At 46.1% G+C, this 24,194-nt stretch overlaps 1 pseudogene; it reads left to right on the forward strand.

Annotated features, from left to right (window-relative positions):
- The window catches only part of LOC142788947 (transient receptor potential cation channel subfamily M member-like 2), a 1,303,464-nt pseudogene that overhangs the window by 8,122 nt on the left and 1,271,148 nt on the right, over positions 1-24,194 (forward strand).

Below are 24,194 nucleotides of genomic sequence, written 5' to 3' on the forward strand. Positions count from 1 at the left end.
CTTAAAACTGACTGCTTAGCTGTCGAGTCAGGCGCACCGGATGGTTGACCATTCCGGGTGATGTCATGAATCAACCGTTCTATCATGTCTTCCTTTGTGTCCTTCGTCGGCAGGTTACGGCGTGAAAGTTCATGGCGTACAAAGTCCGCTGTGAAACCGTGGAGGTCTTCTGTAGTGGCCTCATTTCAGCTTATAAGCGGATTTGCGGTCGATGGACGGGTGGGCAATATGGAAGAAGGCATTGACAGTTAAAGGCACTGAGGCGGGCAGCTAGCAAAAAACACCAGCTCACACGAAATAGACGAGTGGCTCTGGTATCTCCGGCATGGTTTGTCGATGACTGTACCAAATGTTAGGACTCGGCGACGTAGACAAGGCGATGATATGGCGAAAACGGCTTTGATAAACAGACGCTACGGCATCAATACAGTCCTTGCGCAGGCGTGCCTAGGAAAAACACTAGACAACGCTACAAAACCGCGTTCTGACTGGCTGAACATAAAGCAGAAGGCTGCCAGATCACGTGTGGTCTTACATTATAATTGTGACCATAATTGTACCACAAGACAGGTAAAACATCCTGAGTATATCCGAAAGTTGGATGAGCTGTTAGGAACGCAACAGTTAAACGTAGCCTTGTAGATGTCTGCTTTTCCGCAATATTCACATGACAAGGTTTTCCCTGTTATTCACTAGCATGGTGAGTTAATTGTCAGCTGTATAATTAACACACTCTAATGTCTCTTTCTTTTCGGCGTGACTGATCAAGGCCACACAAGAGCAGATAACCAGACCACTTAAAGACCAGAAAGGATTCAAGCGAGAGATGCCTCACCGTAGTCGTGTTTGTTGTATTATGGTCAAAGTCTTCCGGTATAACAAACACGCTGAAAAGAGAAAAAAAATAAGGTTGAGTGAAAGGAAGGGAGGCTAACTGGAACACAATTTCCGGTTGGCTACCCTGCACTGCAAAAAGGGAAACGGGCGTGGAACACACTAAGAAGTAAATAACAAACAAAGCTAAAACATGTGAACTTCAAATTTTTTTAATCCGGTCCGCTCTTTCCGAGCGGTTCTCCATAGTTTGGCACTTGCTAATCACTCGCGTTATGTCACCATGGTAGCGTATTGTGGATGGCGGGCTTGTCTCTTTCACCGCTGCTAGCGGCTCTTTTCCGGAACCTGATTGAATTGGTGCAGAAGTTAAAACCGATACAGTTCCAAGCAGTCAATGTTCCATGAGCCTTGAATAACAGTATTAAACTGATGCACTCGAAACAGAAATCTGCAGTTAAATAGTGTTCATATATACACCAATTGTTTTAAATAGGCGTTTATAGACACCTATAGCCACTTAAGCCTGAATGCCGAGAATGGACCTCTATTGGCACTATGAAACAAAATAGCAGCTTTTCTCATCCTCTAATTTATGCGAATTTATAAAAGCGTTGCGATGGCAACACAAAGAACTAAAGAGGCATTTTCAGAAATGCTCTGTGAATTTGTACTTAATCATAACGCTCTGCTGGCATGCGCAAGCGTACGAGTCTTACTGCAATGTGTTGCAGATAATGTGCATTAAGTTTGAACTGAGCATCTTACCTGACTTCTCAGAGTGGTGCTTTGGGGCTAGTTGACAATTAAGTAAAGATCTCCTCGAGAACGAGTAAGCTATTAAAAAAGAGAACAGGAAATAGGAGCCTGTCCTCTCTCATGTCCTTGATTTGCGCTCTGCAATGATGTCGGCACTGTCTTTTACAGGGTCGGCCATACATCCGCGTAACCCACGACGTAAGCATCGAGGAAGTGCTCAAGGTCTTTACACGAGAATGGAAGTTTACGCTTCCACGTATTGTGCTCGTAATAATTTCGAGCCTCACCACGTGGCAGGAATGGAGTGCACCTCGTCAGCTCGAGAACTTCAAGGAAGGCCTGATGAAGGTGGGCAATACATCATGCCTTTGTACGAGCGTTTACAAAAGAAGGTGACAATTGTATTTACTTGACAACAAAACAGCCTATATATGTTGTCGTACAAAAAAATGAAATGAAATATTTGAATGTACAGACCCGTTTCTACTGAGGAACGAAAAATTTGAACATGACCCTCTTCCAATAGGAATCGCTCATTAGTAAAAACCCACAAAACCTTTAGCGTGGCACTTTTCCGCATACATTATTAAACTGGCCAGCACAAGAAATACACACAGCACACACAGAGTTGGCGAGGATCAACGCATTCAACCAACTGTATTTATTGCAAACACACTATAGAGAACATTGAAAAATATTTATTTATATTATTTATAGTAACAATGTTGTGGTACCAGGTCTTGGCAGGACGGATACAGATGAAAATGTACAATAACTTTAGCACATAGATGATTCATAACAATTTCAGGCATTCTTCAAACAATTGTGAATATTCAATGAGCATTGCTATTGAAGAAATAAAATTACAGAAACACAAAGTCATAACATACTCAGATATGTTTCGAACATTTTGAAGGACTTCAGACCTTAACACTTTTATTATTAGGTCATTTCAATCTGTTAATTTTCTAGAAAAAATATTATTTCGGAGCATTATTTTTTGAAGTAAAGAAAACTAAGGTTAAAGCATGCCTTTCTCTTGTTTGATATCCTGATGGCTAAGGAAAAATATAGAGTATGAACGAATATTTAAGAGTGACTATTTACGTGCTGAAACGGATACTTTGTCCGGTAGATATGGTTGCGCTTCTTCACCAGGGGTAGTCCACTCCGTTTAATTCATTGATTTATTGTTTTACAATAACACACATGGGCATAATAGTGATAAATGAAGGTGGGTGACGGGAAAAAGCTGCCCCAACGTGGCTTGAGAGAGAACCCACCCCCTTAGTGCACTATGGCTACGTTTGGCAGGGCAAATATTTCACTTGCATATTACACTTGTATTTATAGTGTGACTAAAGGTATGACAGTTATACAATAAATAGAAAAAAAAGTAAAAACAATATGAATATTTGCAAAGTTGATTACTCAGACAAACGTGGGAACTAAAAAGATATGTTCTTCATATCCAAGAAAATAAAAAATATAACCCATTATTAACTTCCTGAAAGCACTCTAGAGAGGGCAGCGCAGTAACAGCTTAAATTCTCACAATGATAAATGCTGTAAGTGATAGCCTGATCTCTTGCATGACTAAAGAAGTCTAGAGAGATTGTTCGATAGAATTTGATAGCTCTAATTTGTTATAAAGTATCAAACCTTCCACATGTCATTGGTCTCTAGGTGCACCTCGAGACCAATGACATGTACACCCACAACATGATTGGTTTCAGAGCTGGTCTCTCGACACAAGATGCCATGAAGCTGATAAAGCATCAGATCATTGACCGGAGCACAGGAGATACCAGAGCCATCCTTGGATTAGACCTGGAGAAGGCTTTCGACAACGTTTCTCACGAATTCATTCTCCAGTCTATTGCCAGCCTAGGGCTAGGGAAGAGGGTCTACGACTTCGTGAGATCCTTTCTTTACCAGAGAAGTACCATGCTCAAGATCGAAGAGTACGTTTCACGAGAGATCAGCCTTAGCTCAGGCGGCACGCCTCAAGGCTCAGTTATTTCACCAACACTATTTAACATCGTGATGATCGGGCTCTCCAAGGAACTCGCGAAGATTCAAGGAATCAATCATACCACCTACGCAGATGATATAACCATCTGGTGCACCGGCGGGAGCAATGGTCAAGTTGAGGAAGTCATGCAGCGCGCAATCGACGCGACCGAACGTTTCCTCCGTCCCACTGGTCTCAGGTGCTCCCCATCGAAACCTGAACTTCTTCTCTACAAGAAAAGACCCCGAGGCGGCAGCCACCGTGACTGGAAACCTGCGTCTCAAAGTGAAACACGGCTTTTCACTAGTGACGGGTCCCCAGTGCCCAGAGTGGATTCGCTCCGAATATTGGGAATGTATAGCGAGTCCAATGGCGCTAACGGAGCTGCACTGAGACAGATCACTACCAAGACGGAAAGTGCTCTCGGCCTCATCCGGAGGATCACCAACAGACACCGGGGAATCAAGGAAGACAATCTCATCCGCATTATACATGCGTTTGTGCTCTGCCACCTTTCGTACTCGGCGGCCATGTATATTTGGCATGTTGCAGAGAGAAGTAAGCTCAATTCCCTCATAAGAAAGGTCTTCAAGCTCGCGCTCGGCTTGCCTGTAAGCACTCACACTGAACACCTTTCCAAGCTCAGTGTTTACAATACACTCGAAGAGATAATCAAGGCGCAAGAGCGCTCACAGCTGCTCAGGCTTTCCGGAACGAAATCGGACCGCAAGATACTCGATGATTTGAGCCTCAACTCTATTGAACAGTGCCCCGATTCCATGCAGATTCCCAGAAACATCAGGTCTCAACTGCGCATCACACCCATTCCCCGCAATATGCACCCTGCGCACAACGTTGGTCGGCGTAGGGCCAGGGGTAGAGCTCTGCTCGAGCACGTCCATAGCTACCCCACTGATGCAAGGTTTGTGGATGCTGCGCCATATGTCCAACAAGAGGCATTCGCTGTTTCCATCATCGACTCAAATTCCAGGCTCACTTGCTCCGCCACAGTACGCACATCGAAGCCCGCGGTAGCCGAACAGGTTACAATCGCGCTGGCTATGCTATATAGTCGCAGAGAGTCAATATACAGCGACTTCAAGGCGGCTATCAAAGTCTACGAAACCGAGATGGTAGCCCCTCAGGCCCTCCGCATTCTCCAAAGCGTCAAGAGTATCACGCCCCATTCTCTCACTTCGTTTCTCGCTCACCTGGGGTCGATTGAGGGCTCTACCTCTAACCCGAACAAGGGCGCACACGAGGCCGCGCGAGGACTCACTGACCGCGCCGCCTCCACAGTCCCTCGCCTCGCTGGGAACCCTTACTTACGTTGAACAAAATAACAAAGCACTTCTATCTGTCAAGAAGGGTATTCCCTCTTCCACACCTGGCCTTGTGCAGGGCGCAGGCAGTCACCCTAAGACTATTGCAAGCCAGCGCGTATCCCAACTCTGCGGTTCTTCATGCCATCTGCCCTGAACGGTATCCAAGTGCGAATTGCCCCGCTAGTGGACTGTTAGCCACATTCAATCATGTGTTGTGAGAATGTGAAGCCATCGGCCCCGCCCTCAGCGAGGACAGGTGGGCTGCGCTCTTACGCAGCCTCGAACTTAAAGATCAAACCCTGGCCGTCCAGAGTGCCCATAAACAGGCCGCCAAGCTGGGCTTGACGGTCCCAACGTGGGATTAGCCGGGTGGCGCGGGGTCTCCCCTGCGTCTTCTCAGGACAAAAATAAAGTTTTCATCAATCAATCAATCAAAGTAGTTCACAGCGGCCTCTATGATTAGCGCACTCATCTTATTCCTGGTTAAGAGAATAGTTTGGAAACTGTTCTCAATCGGATTTTTGGGTGAGCCACTTTGGAGCCTGTGGAGAACATTTGCAATTGAGGTGCTGGAAACTATAAGAAAGTGATCACTTTCTTATGAATTACTGATGACATTTTGTTTGAGTAGCGCGAAAAACAATGAAGATGTAATGCTAAGGTCTAGTGGCGAGTATGTGTTGTTAGCCATATTGTAATAATCTGGCGTTTCGTGATTCAAGATACATGCGCAAAAAGAGTAAAGAGATTGTTCAAATAGACGACATCGCGCATCACAACGCGAGTCTCCCTGTAGAACTGCTATGCGCGTTGAAGTCTCCAAGGAGAAGATACGGTTCAGGAAGTTCATCAATGAGAGACTAGAATTCGTGTGTTTCATTGGTGGTGTGGAAAAAGTTGAATAAAGTAAATTAGCACCAATTTGTTGAAAATAACGGCTCGAATGGCTACTGCCTCAAGAGACGTCTGAAGCGGTGATTGTGTGCAGGCAGTTCCTTGAATAATTGTATTAGCAACACCACGAGATGAAACGACCACATCGTCTCGGTACTCTAGAAAATAATGCACTAGCGTGAAAAGTTGGTGTTACGATTGTGTGTTTCATGCACACACAGCATTGTTGGTGCATGTTTGTGTAAAATTTCTTAAATATCGTAAAGGTTTCTCAGCAATTCTCTGACGGTCAACTGCAATATTTGTGTAATTCTAAAGTTGTGTGGCGCTGTGTGTAAAAAGTGTTGCATTAGGTCACAGGGCCTTTTAGGAGCCATGTAGTACGGGGTTTATTTCTTTTTTGATGCGCTCGCTCCAAAGAGCTGCTCCTGTTCTTCGACGCCGAAGCGTGGCTTGTATCTATCAACTCTTTCGAGTTGATGTACGATGCCTGCTCAGCAGGCACTTACACAGCCGTTTTGCACTTAGCTGTGGTTGCATTGGTTCATTATCCAGCAGACCCAAAAGTCTGCTGACCCTGTTTGGTTTGGCGCGGAGGCGCACAGGTTAATCTTGCCTTGGGCGCAGATGGCGCGACCACGGTCACACTTGTGCGACACTCGCGGGTGCAGAAAGATGTGGTGCGGTTCCCTGGTGGGTCACATTTCCAGAAGAAAGGGGGTATTTGTTATGGAAATAAAAGCGCTTGCGCGCCCCTTGAAATGGCAGGTCGCAGTCCACCTTGAGTTATATGAAGTGTTTCTTTTTTTTCTACGTGTGGCATGATTGTGAGTACGCACGATAATATCTTTCAGAATTCGGACATTGATGAGCTTCTGAGGTGCAGTTGTTAGGTATGTTTTCGATGAATGCACACTTTGCGCAAGTAGCGCACCCTCGACAACTGTGCGATTCATGCTCGAAACATTGACACTTGAAACATCGACAATGATTGAGAATATATGGTCTTACAAGGAGCTTACAATACCCGGTTTTGATCGAATCTAGTAAATGTCTGGTTCTAAAGGTTAATAATATGTGTTTTGTAGAAGGGGATTTGTTTGTTGTCACGTCCTATTGCTATTCGTTGAATTTTGACAGCGTTCTTGCTCTGCCGACCTCAGAGCAGTTCATTTTTAGATAGCTCAAGCAGATTGTCATAAAAAATTACGCTGCGGAAAGTGTTCATTGACCTTTGTGGACCCACCGAAACAGAGGTGTCTCCAAACGCTGCAAGTGTAAACATCTAGCTTCTCATATTGAGGTTTGTCACGAACCTCTAGAAGAAGATCACCACTTTCAATCTTTGTCAGTTTTTAACCTGGACCTGTTGCTTCTGTGAGCGTTTTTGACCCTAGAAAATATGAAATTACTTGAACTAATTAATTTTTGTTTTGGCTTTGAATAACATGGTACTTTGGGAAGGTCGGCTTTGGTGTGTTTAGCGTGAACGGGTCTTTGGCATGGAGGAAGGAAAGGTGGGAGAGGCCCTAACGTCACTCGTTGGGAAGCCGCAGTATAGACGAAAGTCAGTCATATTGACTGGGGAAATTCTCCTCTCTTGTTTACATACGAATGCGAAGCAGAAGGCGCGACTTCCTTCCCGACTCGGAGAGCACGTGGGCTGCACAGTGCGCGTGTCGTGACGATCTGAAAGTAATAAAACGGGGCTCAACAATCTGAGCCAGCGCGACACCTTTGGCGAAATCATTTAGTCCTAGTATTAACAGCGAGTAACAGCTCGCCGATAACGAAGAAAAAACAAGAGAACGTGCGCTACATGCACTGACAACGACGATGTTTTCACGTCATTAATTCAGCAACTGTACAGACACTGCGATCTGTCACGCGTCTTTTTTACGGTTGCATTCCGACACGAGGCCGACACAGCACCCGGACACTGTGCCCGTGTTCCGCGTGAAACCCACCGGCATCACCATTCTGTGACCATGGTGACTTTGAGCACGGTGCAAGTGACACTTGAACACGATTGCTCTAACGTTGACATAACAATGCTGGGGCGAGTATAACAAGTGGAACAGAAAAGGTATTTTATTACGCACATGCAAGTTGTTACTGTTCACATACCGAACACGAGACTACGTATGTGCACATGGTCTTCATTGTGTCTTGCTGGGCACAACAGTTTCGTCCGTCGCCACAATCAGGAGCACCGCCCAACCACCACTGACCTGCAAGGCTTTTTCGTCGTTCCGCTTCGTCATGGTGCCCAACGAAATTTCGCTGAACACTTCAAATTCTTTATCCGCGTCACCCGCCGCATGCACAACATATAGATATGCGCTTTTCCTACGCACTGTTCAGGCCCTGTGATGGACAAAAGGTTTTGTAAACGTTGCTGAGAGTACAGTAAATGCCAGGAGAACACTGCGTAACCAATAACGCGGCGCAGAGCACGGATATTGTCCGCCACGGCTCAGCACGAGACCTGCGGAGGCACACATGCCGCCGCCAGCAGCAACTACTCACTGCTAGACCAGCTACACTGCACAGCACGTAACCATAGCAGCAATGCCGTCATTGTGCTCAGTGAATATGGCTGCCATGATGTCGTTTCCTCCACACTTTTCACGTAGCACGCAGGCTGGGCATGTCCTCTTTTATCTTTCCTTCCTCCGTGGTCTTCAGTGTGCCACCTTTTCAGGGAGCGATCGAAAAATGGGGGGGGGGAGCATTTGCCATATGAAGACTATAAAGTACGGTGGCGATTGTGGCCACCCATCATGCAGCTCAACAAGGGTACGCTACAAGGTAGAATAACAAACACTTTGAGTCGCTAGCCATGCATCGCCGCTATAACAGACTTGGCACCTTCCTCACCTTGACCAGTTCGCCGGTCGGGAACAGGTCGTCTTCGCCATATGGCTCCAGGACGGCTGCGGGTGCGGAGTGGTTCCGGTGTGGCGTGGACACATCCTCCTTTTCGTGGTCCCGATGGTACTGCTCTATCAACTCGTTCACGATCTCGTCGTCGTCGCCGCGGTTGTACTTCCTGTGCTACACAGCAATGAGTTCGGCGTGCTGCTCGTACAAGTTCTCGTAGTGATTGCCGTCGAGCACGTCCACGGCCTCGCTGCGGCACAGAACTTGACGTAGGACCTGCTTCCGCACGTAGTCGGCCACGTTCTTGCAGGCACTGTAGTTGACGTAGCGGATGACGATCGCCTGGTCCCGCCTAACGTAGTGGACTATGCCGCCGTCGTCCCTTCCTCCGCGGATGTCGCGCCAGAACTTGCTCATGAAGTCGGCGAGGCGCTCGGTCGCCATGTCATTGGGTGTGCACTCGTACTTCTGCATGATGTTCTGCTTCCAGCCGTAAGTGGAGGACGGGTCCAACTTGGGAACCTCGTGCTTTGTCTTGAGTACGCGGACCCGTTCATGTGGGCAATTGGTCGGGAACTGAACATCGCGACTCTTGTGAGAAATGTCTTGGCGCAGCAGGAACCACGCCGCTTCCTGCACCGACGTCTACCCCACCCCCTAAACATGGTCACACCAAGTGTTCGGAGGACCGAGGAGTAGAAGGCTTCAGGGTTCTCTTTTATGATCTGCAGCACAGACTTGTGCAGTGTAAAGAGGCCTCAATCTGTCGTGTTTACGTAATCCGCGACCTACGTGGCACACGCATAGTGGTCGAGGATCACCTGCGTATCCATGTTAGAATTGAGCGTGGCACCGACGCACGGGTTGAAGGCGTTGACGAAATTTTCACCGGTAGTGCACATTTGAACGTGCGGCGTCGGATTACATAAGGGCTAAGTCCTCAGCGTGGCTCTTGACGCTGAGCTTGTTAAAGAACGCATCCAGCTACTCAAACTCACCATTATCGAGCGCCGAGTGCATCGTCTCGTACCGCTTTTTCAGGTGCTACCGCTTGCGTCACTCGGCGTCGGACGCATCGTTAGCGAGCGGCGGCAATGGGACCATGTACAATCCACGTCTCGGCGTTGGGTAGAACAGAGCGCCTAAGTGCACTTGGTCCTGCCGCGCTTGCAGCATGTGTTGTGTACCTGCGCTCAGGGGAGCTTCAGCCTGGACGTGTCGACCGCGTGTCAACCACCTCCAGGGTGCTGGGCGTGTCGGAGCAAATCCCTTTGTTCGGAGCGTCGTTCAGCCACAGGAGGGTGTGAACGTGGGCGCTGCAACGCTTTTCAATCAAGACCCGCTCGAAGAATTTGACAACCACGTACGGGTGGCATACAGAGTGGCACCGGTCGTGGAGAACGCTCATGATCACGTCGAAGATCCGGTTTACGTAAATCACGCAAGTTACCGGGGCGTCGTTCACAACACCAACGCGTTCAATGGCACACCGCTCGGCGCTGACGCGCGCCCTGCCCTCCTGTCCACGTGCAGTCACGGCAGCGTTTCGAGCAGCCTCTCCCAGTGTATCTCGGACGCCGACAGCGTCACGAAGACGTGCGTCGCCCGAGCTGACGAATCGTCGCGAAGAATTTCATGCGAAGCTCTAGCCAGTACAGCACGGTGTTGAGAATACCAATTATGAAACCCAGGTTGCAGTTGAGAACATCGTCCACGAACGCGCGTCTACCCAACTCGAGGTGCTGCCGTGTAAACGAGCTTGTCGTGTTTGCCGGCACATCATCGTGTTGTCTCTGAAGTTGTAACGCTTCATCTTCAGCGCCATGTGCAGGACGCGGCCAGAGATGGCGCAGGGTCGGTCAGTGAGACGAATCTCGCTGCTGGCCATAGAGAATGGCGTCGAACATGGTCCGGAGAAGGCGTGGGGTACATACACCCTGGTACACTCTAAGGCAAAAAAAGGATGTTGAAAAAATTGGCAGATCCTACGTACAGTGGGAATCGATGATATGTGAAGCATGAAAGACAAATGCTGATATGTCACATCAAAATCAGCACAAAGTTACGAAGTAGAGGTAAATAACGCCGCACATGATTTCCACATTATGATTTTTATGTTTGAATGTGTCGTTTATCTTCGTCATCTATTCACGTCATGTTATACCAAATTTAGTTTATGTGGAGCTAGCAAAATGCCCGCGAGCGCACTATGAGCGTGGTATGTTGTCATGTTCTTACATGGCACGCGTGTCAAGATTATCATATTTGCACCAGTCCTATATTTTGTCATCAATGGACGCCACGTAACACCAAATTTGGTATATGTGAAGCTAGCCAAATGGCTGCGAGCGTATCGTGAAGGACCCAATATACTCCAATGTAGCGTTGACGCACGCCCACGCTGGGTACAGTGACGCTACGTTAGCAAAACGCGAGCACTCTATAGTCTAACGCCATGCGCGACCAGCGTCCGTCGACGCCGCCTGAGGGCAACCGGCGTGAAACGCGACATGCTGCGTTTCGTGCCGATGCCATTGAGTAACATTACTCTATGCCGATGCGTTACCCAAGACAACACTGCATCTCCCTTTTTTCGTGACGGAGGGACGCCGGACGCGCTGAAACGCGCATGCGTTAAAGCAACGTAGCGTGGCGCATGCCTGCGAGTATATAAAGTGCCAACCACTGGCACGCGTATGCTTGCGCCTACGCGTCAAAAGCGTCTAGTCGCGCCTGTGGAGGAAAAGGGCGTGCAACTACTGGCACGCGTCGACCACGTTGACGCCCACGCGTCCAAGGCCGATGCGCAATGTTGCTTGATCTTTTGGCTTGGAACTGTCCAAGTTCAGCACAGAACGGCACGTTCTCAACTGGAGCGGGAATGTATGTTTCAGAGGATATGAGAACACGTTAACAAGTTGATAGTGCTTCAACCACCACAGTTTAGACTATTTTAGAGGTAATTGACATTTCAGTGCCCAAAGTAACTACAGCGGTAGCACCAGAAATCAACATCGGTGCGTGTGCCGCTCCCGCGAATGAACATTCGCGTCTAGCATACTGTACGGCTATCATAGGCGTGTGCAGGGCTCTCCTTAAGGGGGGGGGCAAAAGTTTGTCCCAGTGCCCCTCCCCAGGGCTGACTTAGCACCCCCTCCCTATTATGTTAATATATGGAATTGACATTGAGCTCCCCCCCCCCTCCTCTCTGCGGTGAATGAGGCGTGGCTGCCTTCCTGATCAGGTTTACAAACCACCGGGTTTCTATACCTGCACTACCAAAGTTACTAACAATATCTTGTATATGCTGGTACCTTCAGTATATTTACACAACATATTTTATATCAGTCAACCTAATAATCACGCGGCAACTTCATGATCTGAGAGATTTAAGTCAGTCATAAGACTACAATTGAGGCCAGAGTAGCAGGCTTTCGGTTGATGTGTGTGTTCGAAATATCCTCTAATGCAACAAAGCACACCCAGTTCTTATTGACACAAGAGATATTGGTCATAAGATAGGAACCAAATACTGCGTAGAATGCCTTCGGGCATTTTCCATAGCCGAAATGTGCTCTAATGCAACTAACTGTGCCTGACACTTCATGATGTGACAGATATTGGTCAGAATATTTCAACTGAACCTTGCACTGGAAGACTTCTGGACGTTGTCTTTAGTCAAAGTATTCTCTAAAACGACAGACGACACCCAACTGTTCATGAAGTGACAGATATCGGTCATAATATTAGAACTGAAACCTCAATACAAGACTTCTGGACGTTGTCTTTAGTCAAAGTATTCTCTAGAACGATAGATGACACCCAACTGTTCGTGAAGTGACAGATATCGGTCATAATATTATAACTGAAACCTCAATACAAGACTTCTGGACGTTGTCTTTAGTCAAAGTATTCTCTAGAACGACAGACGACACCCAATTGTTCATGAAATGACAGATATCGGTCATAATATTATAACTGAAACCTTAATACAAGACTTCTGGACGTTGTCTTTAGTCAAAGTATTCTCTTGAACGACAGACGACACACAACTGTTCATTAAGTGACAGATATCGGTCATAATATTATAACTGAAACCTAAATACAAGACTTCTGGACGTTGTCTTTAGTCAAAGTATTCTCTAGAACGATAGATGACACCGAACTGTTCATGAAGTGACAGATATCGGTCATAATATTATAACTGAAACCTCAATACAAGACTTCTGGACGTTGTCTTTAGTCAAAGTATTCTCTAGAACGACAGACGACACACAACTGTTCATGAAGTGACAAATATCGGTCATAATATTAGAACTGAAACCTCAATACAAGACTTCTGGACGTTGTCTTTAGTCAAAGTATTCCCTAGAACCACAGACGACAATCAACTGTTCATGAAGTCACAAATATCGGTCATAACATTAGAACTGAAACCTTAATGCAAGACTTCTGGACGTTGTCTTTAGTCAAAGTATTCCCTAGAACCACAGACGACAATCAACTGTTCATGAAGTCACAAATATCAGTCATAACATTAGAACTGAAACCTTACTGCAAGACTTCTGGACGTTGTCTTTAGTCAAAGTATTCTCTAAAACGACAGACGACACCCAACTGTTCATGAAGTGACAGATATCGGTCATAATATTAGAACTGAAACCTCAATACAAGACTTCTGAACGTTGTCTTTAGTCAAAGTATTCTCTAGAACGACAGACGACACCCAACTGTTCATGAAGTGACAGATATCGGTCATAATATTAGAACTAAAACGTTAATACAAGACTTCTGGACGTTGTCTTTAGTCAAAGTATTCTCTAGAACGACAGACGACACCCAACTGTTCATGAAGTGACAGATATCGGTCATAATATTAGAACTGAAAGCTCAATACAAGACTTCTGGACGTTGTCTTTAGTCAAAGTATTCTCTAGAACGACAGACGACACCCAACTGTTCATGAAGTGACAGATATCGGTCATAATATTAGAAGTGAAACCTTAATACAAGACTTCTAGACGTTGTCTTTAGTCAAAGTATTCTCTAAAACGACAAACGACACCCAATTGTTCATGAAGTCACAGATATCGGTCATAATTATAGAACTGAAACCTGTAAGGAAGACTTCTGAATGTTATCTTTAGTCAAAGTATTCTCTAAAACGACAAACGACACCGAACTGTTCAAAGTCACAGATATCAGTCATAATATTGGAACGGAACCCTGTATGGAAGACTTCTGGACGTTCTCTTTAGTCAAATTATTCTCTAAAATGACAAACCGCACCCAACTGTTCATAAAGTCAATGTTATCAGTCATAATATTGGAAGTGAACCCTGTATAGAAGGCTTTTGAACGTTGTCTGCAGCCGAAATGGCCTGCAGCCAAAATGAACGTTGTCTGCAGCCGAAATGGCCTGCAGCCAAAATGAACGTTGTCTGCAGCCGAAACAACGCACACCCTACTCTTCATGATGTGACGGATTTAGGTCATGAGGCTGTAATTGTGCCCTGTTCAGAGGGCTTTGAATGATAAGCGTATTGGAAATATCCTGTCATGCAAGAAACCGCATCTGGCTCTTAATGATACAACAGATACTGTCATAAGAATGGAACCAAGCACTACATAGAATGCCTCTGGGCATTTTTTGTAGTCAAAATATGCTCTAATGCAACTAACTGTACTTGAAGTTTTCATAATAAGACAGATATTGGCCATAGGGCTGCAACTGAACCTTGTAGGAAAGACTTCTGGATGTTGTCTGTAGGTAAAGTATTCTCTAAAACGACAAACCGCGTCTAACTCTTCATGAAGTCACAGATATCAGTCATAATACTGGAACTGAACCCAGCATGGAAGGCAGCCAAAATGTTCTCCAATGCAATAAATATACCCGACACATCACGATGCAACAGATATTAGCGACTAGATTGGAACCGAGCACAGCGTTGAACACTTTCGGATGGTATATTTATTGATTTTCAAATACAGCTGCTCACTGTGAGGCTACTGCAAAAGTGGCATACATATATACAAAATGAAAGAATATAAACAGTAATATCACATTAAGTGTGCCAAGGTAAACAAATATCACTACCCTTGAGTGCACCCCTGTAATAAATGAGAGAAATAGGACATTATTATAATACAAGTGCCTCCAAAAAGTCAGACACACTGGGATTAGGAATCAAACCAAGTGGATCAATCCAGTGTTTGATAACTTTATTTGAACGTGTTAGAGAACTCTACAAATGACTTCTAAGCTGGGTGGTGATTGCGGATCAGTGCTGTGTTGAAGACTTCAGCACTTTGCTGGTAGTTTAAATATCCTTTAACATCTACAAAATGCATCTGACACTTCTTGATGAGACAGACATTGGTTTTGAGATTACAGCCAAGCACTGTGGCTTTAGCATGTCATTAATTGTCAAAATACACTATAATGCAATAAAGCATGCCAAAAATTTTTGATGGGACAGATACTGATCAAAGGATTGCACCAGAGCACCGTACAGAAGTTTTGGCAAGTTTTCCAACAGAACTACACAGAATATGCTTAAGTGAATGCGTATATATAATCCAAGTTAATGCATATACTAAAAAACCGAACAGAAATGAAGGACTCCTTGGAAACACATACAAATATTCAATGTTCAGAACCATCGAATATATTGAGCTCATTACAGTCTGGAGGCACAGATAAATACAAGCACAGCTCTGAAAGGACTCATAAGTCACATGAGGTACTTTTTGCATTTCTTCTACACAAAGTGCAGTACCATACTAGTGTACCTTCATTCATTCTGTGCATACATGTGGTGATCTTCTCTTCCCACAATCGTGTCATCGTGCAGCTGATTTCAAATCAGGTGCTTCTCACAAGGTTTTCAGTTATCTGTCCAGCTGTAAACAGATCGCGCGTTATGTTATAGTAAACTGTAAAATGACGGAGAAGCGCCATTGTATGCCTATAGCTATGAGTATCAGAATGAACTACAAATTAAGAATGTGTGTGTTAGAATGCCTCCAAACAACGTATGTGCTACTGCGCGTAGCACAGAAGCAGAAGCGAGAAGTGAAATAGCAGGCAATACCAGCAGCACTTAATCATGCAACTTTCTTTTTCGATCACCACAGCGACGCACGCTCGAGTTTCTGTCTTGTACGTGAATGGAAATGAGACCGCTGACAGCCCAGTGTGTCAGCGTCGCTGGTACCCGACACGAAGTCGCATCTCACTGCTACCAACCAGCGCACGCTTATGATTAGCTTGGCAACACACAAAAACGATTAGCACCGAAGCCAACGAATGTTTCCGCGTCATACAATTCGCGAATACACTTATATAAGTACGTACGTTTTCACATCACGGAAATGTGTTGGCTAGTGCGAGGTTCGCTTTCAGCGATGATGAATATTGATGTTGAAAACAAACACAAACACAGTGCAGATAAAAACTCCTCCGTATGACCTACGCGATATTTCGGTCGTCGTATATGGTGTCTATGTTGCGACGGAAACTACCGTAGAGTTTTTTTCAGCCGATGTGCCTCGCATGTGCTGGTTCATACGAACTAGATGGTAGAGGCCTGCGCTGGATGCAGATGACACCGATCTGAATTGCCTCCGCGGTAGGCGAGGGCTCACGCTCAAACCTTCGAACCTCCGAAGTATGTTCGCACTCGTTTTTAGCACAGAAAGTCACAGATGAAAGCACAAGAACACCGACATGCTCCTTTCGCTCGGCCGACGATCGCACAGGGGTCCGGCGCTAGCATAGCCGGCCGGCATTCGCTGGATTTGTCGGCGTCGCTCGAACTCGGCACGAAACCGCGTCACGCTGGTAGCACTCGCAGTCGTTCGTCGTTTCGTTGTCGTTCTAGATTACGAAGCGGTCATTCAGGAACGTTAGGAGTAGTTTTCATGCTTGCTTTCAGCACTCGGCTGTGCCTTCGAAGCGGCGGCCATTAGGCACAGCATTCGGAGTCATCGCGGCCTCTGGTTGGTTGGCGCGCGGCCTCTGGTTGGTTGGCGCCGCTGTACGCGTGGTGACGTAGCGTACGCGAGGCGAAATATCAAGCCCGGCTTGATCCCTCGCGCCTGCTCGCGTATTCCCCTCCGAAGCCGACGCCGAGAGGCGCATTTGACGCTTTTGACGCGTAGACGCGAGCGAACGCGTGCCAGTGGTTGGCACTAAACAGAACAGGCACCTGGCGTGGCAACGCCTGCGTGACGCGACGAAATGAACGCCGGTGAGCACGCGCACTGCGTCATGTCGAAATGTATTGGTGCCTTCACTGTGACATGTAGTCATGTTCTCACATGGCACACCTCATGATTATTATGTTTATATCAGTCACATACCTTCGTCATCCATTGGAGTCCCGTAATACCAAATTTCATATACGTGAAGCTAGCGAAACGGCCACGAGCGCATCATGAGTGTGGCATGTAGTCATGTTTTTACACGACACGCATGTCATTATTATCATGTTTGGATGTTTAATGTACCTATGTCGCCCATTTGCTTCGCGTTAAACCGAGTTTGGTACATGCGAAGCTAGCGAAATGGTTGCCAGCGCATTATGAGCATTGCATGTAGTCATGTTATTACATGACCTGCACCTCATGATTATCATGTTTGCACCAGTCATATACCCTCGTCATCCATTCAAGTACCGTAATACCAAATCTGGCATACGTGAAGCTAGCGAAACGGCCGCGAGCGCATCATCAGTGTACTCATGTAGTCATGTTGTTACGTGACACGCATGTCATGATTTTCATGTAAGGGTCTGAGGATTGTGTTCGCCATGCAATCATGTCATACCATACCTGTTTTGCAACATGCCATGTGAGCTAAACTACCACGAGAGCTGCAGGACCACGAAATGTAAATCATGACATTCGTGACATACGTGTCATGATTTTCATGTCACGACTTGTCAAATATATTGTTCATACAGTCATGGTATGCCATACGAAGTTTGGTATAGATACCATTATCGAAACGGCCATTAGAGTTAAAAGTCGTAAGCAGCTAGCTAGCTAGCTAGCTAGATAGATAGATAGATAGATAGATAGATAGATAGATAGATAGATAGATATAAATAGATAGATAGATAGATAGATAGATAGATAGAAAGATAGATAGATAGATACGCTTGAAGTCGTGGAAGTTGCTAAGAAATGCTTCTCATTTAAAAGGTGTGTGGTTCGTTCTTTTGGGAACTAATGGGGCTACCACAACCACTCTTCCCTTTAAGGACTAACGGCAGCGGATCCAACAGTTAGTCCCCACAGACGAGCTCAGGAGACTAATATTTAGTCCTCTTATTTACACCCCAATGAGTCACCGTTAGTACCACAATTCACCTCAGAGGACTAACATTCAGTCGTCACATTTAAACCTTATAGGGCAACTGCTAATCCCCATATTTACGCCTTACCGGACAACCATTAGTTCTCAACGTTGCACCCCACCGGACAAAGGGTTGATCCACTAAAATGCTCCAATCGGTCGAACTTTTTATCCCTAGTTCAATCCTTGATTTTTTTATTTATTTTCTGCCAGGCATAATACTTTTTTCGCCTGTTTTTCTGCGCAGTGAGCAACAAATTGCGCAAAAAAGAACACGCAAAAAAGTGGTCCACCTATATGTAACTGCCTTTGCGCAGTCACGGCAACAACGAAATACAAAAGTAAGACATCAAAATCTTTTATTTTTCTACATACACATGAAGTTTCTCCATCATTTTAAGTGAATTCGTGGTGAAGTGTACAAGACCAGTTTCGTTGTAAAATCTTGTTCACTCTTTGGGGAGCTCCTCCGACGGAAGCGATAGATGACAGGCATTGCAGACGCCAGCGTACGCAGCCTCCTGCCTGTTGTGTTCCCACGGCTTTACCTACAATAGGATCGTAAAAATTTAGTACTTTTTTATTTAGTACATACTGCCAATCCATTTAGGGATTATTGCAGGAAGGACACAAACTATTATATATGGGTATGATTATTAAACTATAAATATATAAGGAAAAAGACAAAGGAAAAAAAATAATGCGAAATACCATAACTGTTTTTTTCTTCTTTTCCTTTTTTGTGCTGAATAGCAAAGTTAAGATGAATAAGAAAATTCACATATGCTAAACATTTATACACAACTGTGAAATCTGTTTAGTGCTGACACATTTTTATTTAGTACATACTGCCAATCCTTTTAGGAATTATTGCAGGAAGGAATAGTAATAGTAAAGGAATAGTACAGGAAGGAGTAGTAATAGTAAAGGAATAGTAAAAAAATAAAAACAGAAGATGAAGATGCACGCGCATGACAAGTACGTGCAAGTTAATATAAAAACATGCGTGTAAAATATGACACAAATAACTTCACCTTCACATTTCGCACAGTCCTTCTGAAGCTGCTCTGACGAAAGAGATGGATGACAGGCATCGCCGACGCCAGCGTACACAGCCTTCAGCATGGTGTCTGCCCACGCCTGCACAATAATTATGCAGATTATTGAGTCACACGTGACAGAGGGTGAATACGAATGCATATGAGAAATACGTGCAAGGTGAAATAAAAACATAGGTAAGATATGACATGCTAATAATTTCACCGTGATCTCACACATCGTCGAAGACTTATTTTGATCCCCGTAGCGCAACAGCTTAGGAGCGGTGGCCGCAGCCACAACTCCGCGAACCACCGTGCCGCCAGCAAGACGGCGAGTTCCAAGCGAGCGACGTCGCTCAGCTTGAGCAAGCGAACGCGACACCAAATACGGCATTGCACGCGGAGTGTCTGCCGCCAGCGAACTTTGAACAGGACTGCAAGCGTACGCTTGGTCACCATGACGAACAGCGCCGAGCTAGTTTGGAGCTGGTGCCGAAGAAATCGACGGTAATGGAGCTCTTTTTCAAAAACTTGAGCGAGTGCAGCGCGCAAACGCGAGTTCGCCGCCGCGGCCAACGGACGGCGCCGAGCTACTTGCGACTGACTGACTGGAAAGCCAACTGTAATGGCGACCAATTTTCACTGAGTACCGACGCTAGCGGAAGCCCCGCCAGCCCGTGCTGGTGCCCTTACAGCGTGCGACATACTACTACCAAGCTCGTTACGAGAACCCGCAACGTGTTTTCGACGACTCCCAACACAGCGACGAGGTCTCAGCCCAATATCGTGAGCCCGGAGCTCATCGCGGCGGCGAAGACAGGCGATCACTCGATAAGCGAGCGTACGGGAGGCCGACGGCAATGGCGGCCAATTTTCAGGTGGCCGCAAAGCACACGCAAAGGGCAGACGCCCAAGCTAGCCATATCGGTTCATTTCGTGCGTGCGATATACAGCACGACCGAGCCCATTGCCGGCAAGCGCGATCCGCATCGCACACGCGACAAGTAAAGTAGAATAAAGAAAGATAATCGACTTGCGAAAAAAATCCAGCGCTGATTTCTGCTTTGAGTCGGACTGAAGTATATATCCGATAGGCCTGCTGTCTTTCCGGCCGCCATGTTGGCCTTGCCAACTGTTGCTGTCGTGTATTGGTCGTGACTATCTTGAAGCCAGAGATGTACAGCGTGGCGTGGTGACGTGTCGAGACTTGCTACAGACTTCATGGGTGCGGTGAAACGTAAAAGCAGCAGCCCACGCTCATCCAAGCGTACACACAAGCACCAAGTCGTACTTCTTAGATCGTTGAATCTAGGCGGCCATGCTCGAGCACTCCTAGCGTGACGCAACGTGAACCACCGCCAGCAAAATACAGGGAGACTCAGCCAGGAAAGAGGAGGACGGTTAGTGACCTTGGCAACGTTTCGCGCAATGCACGCCCGCAATGCCCGGGCGGTTGATCACGTTGGAGGGTGTTTAGAAAAAGTGGTTTGGACGCGGCACGCTTCTCTCTGTGGTTGCTCCTCAATGGTATATCCGTTCAGCACGCGCCTACCGGGCTCCGTTACTCTTTTTTCGGGTAATTTTGCTTTGAGTGTATATGGCTGGGAACGAGAGCTCCGCGTACTCGTCGTACACTCTAAAGCAAAAGGGGGTTAAGAAGGGTTTGTGGTTCGTCCTTTCCGGGACTAATGGGGCTGCCAAAACCAATAATTTTATAAGGACTAACGGCTTCAGGTCAAACAGTTAGTCCCCACATACTAGCTCAAGGGACTAACATTTAGTCTTCACATTAAACTTCAGTGGGTAACCGTTAGTCCTACAAATCATCTCAAAGAACTGACATTTAGTCCTCAGAAGACAAAAGTGGAAAAAAAATATTTTTTACACGCAGATGAGGTTTCTCCATTCTTGCAGTGAATTAACGGTTAAATATACAAGTCCAGTCTAGTTGTCACAACATAAACAGCCCTTGTTAAACTCCTCCGACGGAAATGATAGACGACGGGCATTGCAGACGCCAGCACACAGAGCCTTCTGCATGTTGTGTGCCCACAGATGTACAATCATCATCATCATCATCATCATCATCATCATCATCATCACCACCACCACCACCACCACCACCACCACCAGCCTGACTACATCCACTGCAGGGCAAAGGCGTCTCCCATGGTCTACCAGTTACCTCTGTTCTGTGCTTGCTGCTGCCAATTTATACCCGGAAACTTCTTAATCTCACCTGCCCACCTAACCTTCGGTCTCCCCCTAACCCCCTTGCCCTCTCTGGGAATCTAGCTAGTTACCCTTAATGACCAGCGGTTATCCGGTCTACGCGCTACATGCCCGGCCCATTTTAATTCCCGCTTCTTGATTTCCAGTATAGTAATCTTCACCCCGGTTTGTTCTCTAATTCACTCTGCTCTCTTCTTGTCTCTTAAGGTTAGACCAACCATTTTCCTTTTCATTGCTCGCTGCTTCGTCCTAAATTTAAGCTGAACTTTCTATGTAAGTCGTCATGCTTCTGCTCCATAGCTAAGTGCCGGCAAGATACGGCTGCTATATACCTTCCTCTTTAGGGATAGAGGAATCTACCTGTCATGATTTGAGAGTGCTTGCGAAATGTGCTACACCCCATCCTTATTCTTTTAGTTACTTAAGTCTCGTAGTTCGGCTCCGTAGTTATTACCGGTCTTAATACACATACTTTTTAACAAATTCAAGTGCACTATTACCTATCTCGAAGCGCTGCTCTTTTCCGAGGTTGTTGTACATTACTTTCGTTTTCTGCAGATTATTTTTAAGACCCACTTTTCTAGTCTTCTTGTCTTACTCCGTAATCACGAGTTGCGATTCGACCCCGAGTTACTCAGCAATGCAATGTCATCGGCGAAGCGCAAGTTACTCTGGCACTCTTCATTAACTCTTATCCCTAACTGTTCCCATTCTAGACCTCTGAAAACCTCCTGTAAGCACGTGGTAAATAGCATTGGGGAAATTGTATCTCCCTGCCTTACACCCTTCTTGATTGGTATTCTTTTGCTTTCTTTATGAAGCAATATGGTAGTAGTTGATCCCCTGTAAATTTCTTCCAGGATGTTTATGTATACTTCGTCGACGCTCTCATTCCGCAGTGTCTGCATGACTACTGATATTTCTACTAAATCAAACGCCCCCTGAGGGCGAATATAATTTATACTGAACCAAATCTGACAACCATGAAATCGAAACTGAAATACCACATTTCGCCAGAGTGATGCCATACGGGAGTGATGCCATGCGGGATAACTTGCGCACACCAGCTGAAGTTCAGTAGATTGATTGATATGTGGGGTTTAACGTCCCAAAAGCACCATATGATTATTAGAGATGCCGTAGTGGAGGGCTCCGGAAATTTCGACCACATGGGGTTCTATAACGTGCACCCAAATCTGAGCACACGGGCCTACAACATTTTCGCCTCCATCGGAAATGCAGCCGCCGTAGCGGGGATTTGAACCCGCGACCTGCGGAAGTTCAGTAGAGCAAGAGATGTTGATTACTCGTGACCGTTAGAACCATGTGAGGAACAGCAACATTTCGGGACTACAAAACATCAAGGATTAGAGCCAATACGTAGTTGCCGTCGGCAATAGGATGTCAGGAGCTCAAGACCACGTACCTAATGGTTGAGGCACAAGGCTAACGTAATCAATCGAACACAAACGTGGTTGAGGTGCTGCGAGAGCGTCATAGTAATGTGGCAGTAGAGCTGAAGTGATCCGCTTCTACAGTCAATAAGAGAAGGGTAGGTGCATAAAAAGTCCATGCCAACGATTCGGTGATCACAGCACTTTTCGAGAACGGCAGACAGTACAGTGGGGGAGTGGTTAGAAACATCAATACGCGTAGACGGCGTAGACGGCTTTCCAAGCAAGAGGATAGTTCTATGGTCGGCATTTCACTTTACAGACTGATCACTTCGCCAGCTGACAGCAAAGTAGTTAAACTTTGCTGTCAGCTGGCGCAGTGGGACAATGTCCGTTGCGAATTTCTCGAAGGTCCGCTGGCGGGTATATTATAAATTTTATGTACAATATTGCAAAGGTGCCGATATATAGTAGTGGGCGCATTATCTCGGCTGCCAGTCCAGCTTTCCGCCTGCACAGGCGCCGGAAGAACAGATAATTTCTTTGGTGATGGCATGCTTAAATAAGGACGAGCTACAGGAAGCCACTGCTAATGATAGTATCTTCCAGCAGCTTATCGAATACATTGTTGAGAGTTGGCCTTCAAAGAAGCATATGACTTCAGTACTTGTACCTTACTTTGCAGTGAAAGATGAATTGACGCCCCGCCGCGGTGGTCTAGTGGCTAAGGTACTCGGTTGCTGACCCGCAGGGCGCGGGTTCGAATCCCGGCTGCGGCGGCTGCATTTCCGATGGAGGCGGAAATGTTGTAGGCCCATGTGCTCAGATTTGGGTGCACGTTAAAGAACCCCAGGTGGTCTAAATTTCCGGAGCCCTCCACTACGGCGTCTCTCATAATCATATAGTGGTTTTGGGACGTTAAACCCCACATATCAAACAATGAAAGATGAATTGTCTTATGCCGATGGGCTCATTTTCCGCGGGGAACGTGTTACAGTTCAAGAAACTTGTAGAGGATAATTAAGTTAGCCCATGGAAATCATCCAGACATAGTCTATACAAAGCAGCTGCTTCGTGACAGGTATTGGTGGCAGTGTCTTGAGAAACAAGTGGAAAGTGTGGTTTAGCACTGTTACATCTTTCAGGCTGTCGAGAAATCAGCAAAGCTTGTCTTTGCGCCCCTACAACCAGTTTCATTTCCTGAGAAACAGTGGTGATTGAAAATAAGCGTGGACAATATTGGTCCTCTTTCATATGTTCACTCAGATTGTCGCGTTGCAGTCACTTTAAAATTGACTATAACTCCAAATTTCCCGAGGTCTGTTTTATTCGAGAAGTTACGTCTGACGCAGTCGCCAACTTCTTGACTTCAATCTTCTGCCATGAAGGCTCTTCAGCATGCTTAGTAACAGACAACGATCCCCAGTACAAGTCTCGTCAGCTCGAAACTTTCCT

Source organism: Rhipicephalus microplus, chromosome 2 (genome assembly GCF_043290135.1).
Source record: "Rhipicephalus microplus isolate Deutch F79 chromosome 2, USDA_Rmic, whole genome shotgun sequence".
NCBI lineage: Eukaryota > Metazoa > Arthropoda > Arachnida > Ixodida > Ixodidae > Rhipicephalus > Rhipicephalus microplus.